Genomic DNA, 5,377 nt, shown 5'->3' on the forward strand with positions numbered 1-5,377 from the left:
TGAACTGGCAAGAGCCGAAGACGCCTATGGAAATTCGCAGCTTCCTAGGACTGGCAGGATACTACATGCAATTTATTGAAAACTTCTCAAGAATTGCAGCACCCCTGACTTTACTCACCCGCAAGAATAGCAAGTTTGACTGGGGGCCTAAGCAAGAAGAATCTTTCGATATTCTGAAGCAGAAGTTAAGCAACGCTCCTGTGTTGACGTTGCCTGATGGAATTGATGAATTTGTGGTATATTGTGATGCATCACACACCGGTATGGGTTGTGTGCTTATGCAGAAAGGCAAGGTCATTACCTATGCTTCACGTCAGTTAAAAGTGCATGAAAAGAGTTACACCACCCATGACTTGGAGTTGGGTGCCGTTGTATTTGCACTAAAACTGTTGAGGCATTATTTGTATGGAACTAAGTGTGTGATCTATTCTGATTACAAAAGCCTTCAACATCTGTTCAATCAGAAGGACTTGAACATGAGGCAGCGACGTTGGATGGAAACTTTAAATGATTATGACTGTGAGATAAGATACCATCTATGCAAGGCAAATGTAGTCGCCGATGCCTTAAGCAGGAAGGAAAGAGTGAAGCCTATAAGAATCAATGCCAAGAGCATTGAATTAAAGAATAGTTTGAATGAAAGGTTGTTAGCTGCGCAGAAGGAAGTTGTGCTAGAAGCTAACTACCCTGATGAAAAGCTAGGAGTAACTGAAGAGCAGTTATCCTATGGTAAGGACGGAATCCTTAGGTTAAATGGACGAATATGGGTTCCAGTGTATGGAGGACTTCGGGATGTTATCCTACAGGAAGCCCACAGTTCTAAATATTCTGTTCATCCTGGAGCTGATAAGATGTACCAGGATCTGAAGGCAAACTATTGGTGGATAGGCTTGAAGAAGTCTATAGCTACCTATGTAGCCAAATGTTTGACGTGCGCTCAAGTCAAAGCTGAATATCAAAAACCGTCAGGTTTGCTACAACAGCCTGAACTTCCCACCTGGAAGTGGGAAATGGTGACAATGGATTTTATCACCAAGTTGCCAAAGACAAAGAAAGGAAATGATACTATATGGGTCATAGTAGATAGACTGACTAAGTCAGCACATTTCCTACCTATCAAGAAGACTCATAGCTCCGACATATTAGCCCAGTTGTACGTAGATAAGATTGTGTTTCTTCATGGCGTACCAGTGTCTATTATCTCTGACAGAGATACTAGATATACATCACATTTTTGGAAAAGTTTCCAACAATCTTTAGGCACGCGCTTAAATTTTAGTACGGCTTACCATCCTCAGACGGACGGACAGAGTGAGCGTACAATCCAAACTTTGGAAGACATGCTTCATGCATGTGTGATTAACTTAGGTGGTAGTTGGGATAACCACCTGCCATTGATCGAGTTCTCCTATAACAATAGCTACCATACAAGCATTCAGGCAGCGCCTTTTGAGGCATTATATGGTAGGAAATGCAGAACGCCTATTTGTTGGGCAGAAGTAGGAGAAGCTCAGTTATCAGGACCTGATATAGTCCTTGAAACAACGGACAAGATTGTCCAAATTCGTGACCTCCTGAAAGCTGCCAGGGATAGGCAGAAAAGTTATGCTAATAAAAGGCGAAAACCTCTAAAGTTTGAGGTTGGTGATAAGGTTTTACTTAAAGTATCACCCTAGAAGGGAGTGATGCGATTTGGAAAGAAAGGTAAGTTAAGCCCGAGGTATATAGGACCATTCGAGATTATCGAATGTGTAGGAACAGTGGCTTATAAGTTGAACTTACCTGAAGAGCTCAGTGGTATTCACAATGTATTCCACATCTGCAATCTGAAGAAATGTCTAGCTGATGAATCACTAGTCATACCACATACGGATATGCATATAGATGAGAGCTTGAAATTTGTGGAAAAACCTTTGTCGATTGAGGATCGACAGGTAAAGAAGCTTCGAAGGAAGCATGCGCCTATTGTAAAGGTCAAATTGTAATACCCGAAAAGTTTTTATATTTTATAGCGATGGTTTTAAAACTAATCAGGTTTAAACGTATTATCTACATACATTTATGTATGAAAAAAATAAATATTGTATAAGTTTATATAGTTAAAAGGAACTAACAAATTAATGTGAAGTTTAAAAAAAAAATAGATATAGAAAGTTTCTGTATAAAAAAAAACGTAAACAAATTATAAATAATAAATAATCTCTCTATATATGTAAAAGAACATAGATGAAATCCTATATGATAAAATATCTTGATAAGGTTAAAAGTGGTTTTTTATGCAAAATTAGAAACACAAATGAGTCATAGAATATTAGTAAAAATGAGTCATGGAATATGAAGTGATCACAAGATAACACCTGTCCCAATGTTAACTTCTTTACCAAGGAAAAGCACTATAAAAGGAAACAAGCGTTAAGACTTATTTTTGTCTCACCATTTCTTTACATAGACATTTTCATGTTTTCAACATTATGACCTTAGTTTTTTTTTTTTTTAAAGAGATTTAATATATCCAAACGAGCTAGCCTCTTGTAAAGACAAAGACAGTGAGGTATCATTTTATTTATTTATTTATTTATTTTTAAAATATAAAACAAAGGTGCCTTCTACCTTAGTTTATTAAATGAATTTTAATAGCTATATGGGGTTGGACTTTGAACCCAATAACCTCTTAAACTTGTTTTTATAACAAAATGAGTATGTCATAAAACACTATTTTATATGGTTAAAGGAAAGTATTTTTTTTTAAATTGTCGTTACAACTATTTTACAAGAGATTTTAGTTTATAAAAAAAAGAAGAAAATGTATTAGTTAATATTGCATAAATCCAAATTAGCTTTTATGTACGTATGCATCTTAAGTTACATGTGTATTATAAAATAATTATCTTATCATGTTAATTATCACCAATAGCCATAGTTTTCCAAATATTACATAAATTAACAAATCTTGAGATAACTATTAAGGCTAAGGGGTATGGAGATCGTCCCCACCCCGTCGAGAAACGGCGACGGCCGTCGCACCGTGCCGGCCCCCCCACGTCCCGTCGAGTCCGTCGAGTGTAAGACGATGGCGACGAAGCAACAATGGTGGCCCCTCCATTCAAATGTTACCGTTATATTAAAAAAAAAAATTCTGATTAAATTCAGCCGGAGCGAAGTTGCTATCACCGGACCAGGTGAACTTGCCGCCGTGACCTCCTTTTTTCGGATATCCGTTCATGCCGTTGGTTGATTTCCGGTCTTTGCGTGCTTCCTAGCCGTGTTTTCCACCGGATTTGATTGTTTTTCCGGTGTTCTTCATGTTATTCTCGCTATCAGTTACTTTGAATTAAAAATTTTGGGGGTGATGGTGATGAGGGGGGTGGTGGTGTTGGGTATTTATTGGAAAGAAAGTTGTAAGAGCATTCTCATCCAATCCATCAAAACATGTGAGGGTGACTTTTTATATTGTAAAGGGTATAAAAAGTGGTTGTGAGTGGAGGAGAAAGAAAATGTTACTGTTCATCTGTATATTTGGGGGGACACTGTTCACCCAGTATAATTTTTTTAATATATATTGAAAGTGGTTGTGAGTGAATGAAAGTGAAAAATGTGATGATAATATTATTTAATTGAAAAGGAGAGAGAAAAAGTATTTGTTTTTAGTGGAAATATATTGATATAGGAGTTGTTTTTAGTAGAATGTATGTATAATTTGATGGAGTGGATGAGAATGCTCTAAGTAAACTGTGGATTGTAGTGTGCAGACACGTGAACAAACAGACAAAATTTTGGATAAGATCAAGGGATTTTTTAATATTATTGTTTAAGATCAATTATCATTTTTTTTAATATTGTAACAAGATGCCTAGTAAACTAGGGTTGGGAACTAAACCAAACCGTAATCGAAAAAGTAGAATATTAAAAAAAAATATATAAAAGTGGTGGGGAGGACTATGACTAGGATCATCCTCCATACCCTCTAGTTTTGGGGGATGGACCATCCTTGGGAAGACTATGACGTGACGCCTACGTGGCGGATCATCCTCCCTTGGAGGACCATCACCATACCCTCTAGCCTAATATAAACAATCTGTAGTGACTTGCGAAGTTTTATAAAGTCTTAGGTTGATTGAAATCTATAACCACACAAACCAATATACCATAATCTCTATCTAATATGTATGATAAATACAACGATGTTGTAGGACTTTCGGATCAAGGAGACTATTTTCTCTTATTTGTGATCATTTAAGGTACGGACCCTTCCCCACATATGTGTACGAATTTAGATTTCTACTACCTTGTAGTTGGAAATTTAGATTCGTTATTGTATGCTTTTGTGACCTTCAAGATTTTCTGCTATTATATTTAAATAAATAATTATATTGTTTTAGCAAATAATGATTATGATGCATTGAACTACTGATTGTGTCGCACCGAAAGGTGACGCACTGAAAAACTGAATGTGAACTACTGAATGTGATTATGTGACGCACTGAATGTGAACTGACTACGCATTGAACTACTGAATGTGACGCACTGAAGGTGACTAACTGAATGTGTTATATATATTGTTTGATAGATATTATTAAGAAAATATATATTGCATTATTGTTGTCCCACTGAGTAAACCCCGTTTACTCAGGCGTACAATTGCCTTCTTATGTACGTTAGGTTTCAAGGATTGTCGGGAAGACTTGGATGGATGGTTCGAGGGATTAAAGACACACATGGATTTTTTTTAAAAAGTTTAAATTGTTTTGTACAATTTTAAAAAGTTTAAAGACGCACATGGATTTTCATAAGATTTTAAAATGTTTTGATCATTATTTTTGACTTATTTGAAATAATATAAAGTTCATGGAATGAAGTTCTGACCTCTGATGTACTGTATAAGTAACACGTCAGCCCGAGACGGATTGGGGTGTTACAGTTATGGTATCAGAGCTTAGGCTCTTTCCTGTCGATTTTTTTTATAAAACCTGTGCGGTAATGGGTTGAAGTTGGTTTAGTATTCCTAGTCTTCCGCCAAAGCATTAGCTTAGTCCATATATATATTTTTCTATGCCATTTGCTAAATTTTGTTTTCTCTTAAAAAAATGTTGACGTAAGACTATGTTATTAAAATTACGTAATACTAGCTGTCTCTTATGTTAAAATTTTTATTTAAATTTCGAGGACGAAATTATTTTTTAGAGGGGTAGAATTGTAATACCCGAAAAGTTTTTATATTTTATAGCGATGGTTTTAAAACTAATCAGGTTTAAAAGTATTATCTACATACATTTATGTATGAAAAAAATAAATATTGTATAAGTTTATATAGTTAAAAGGAACTAACAAATTAATGTGAAGTTTAAAAAAAAAATAGATATAGAAAGTTTCTGTATAA

General features: G+C 35.4%; 1 long non-coding RNA gene across 1 annotated transcript; it reads left to right on the forward strand.

Moving 5' to 3' along the window:
* The first annotated feature begins 2,496 nt into the window (after positions 1 to 2,496).
* LOC110870927 lies at positions 2,497 to 4,851 on the forward strand. The gene is made up of 3 exons (XR_002553351.2): positions 2,497 to 2,551; positions 4,191 to 4,238; positions 4,660 to 4,851. It is a non-coding gene; the product is annotated as an uncharacterized LOC110870927 (long non-coding RNA).
* Positions 4,852 to 5,377: the final 526 nt, after the last annotated feature.

The sequence above is a fragment of the Helianthus annuus genome, chromosome 8, assembly GCF_002127325.2.
Source record: "Helianthus annuus cultivar XRQ/B chromosome 8, HanXRQr2.0-SUNRISE, whole genome shotgun sequence".
Lineage (NCBI taxonomy): Eukaryota > Viridiplantae > Streptophyta > Magnoliopsida > Asterales > Asteraceae > Helianthus > Helianthus annuus.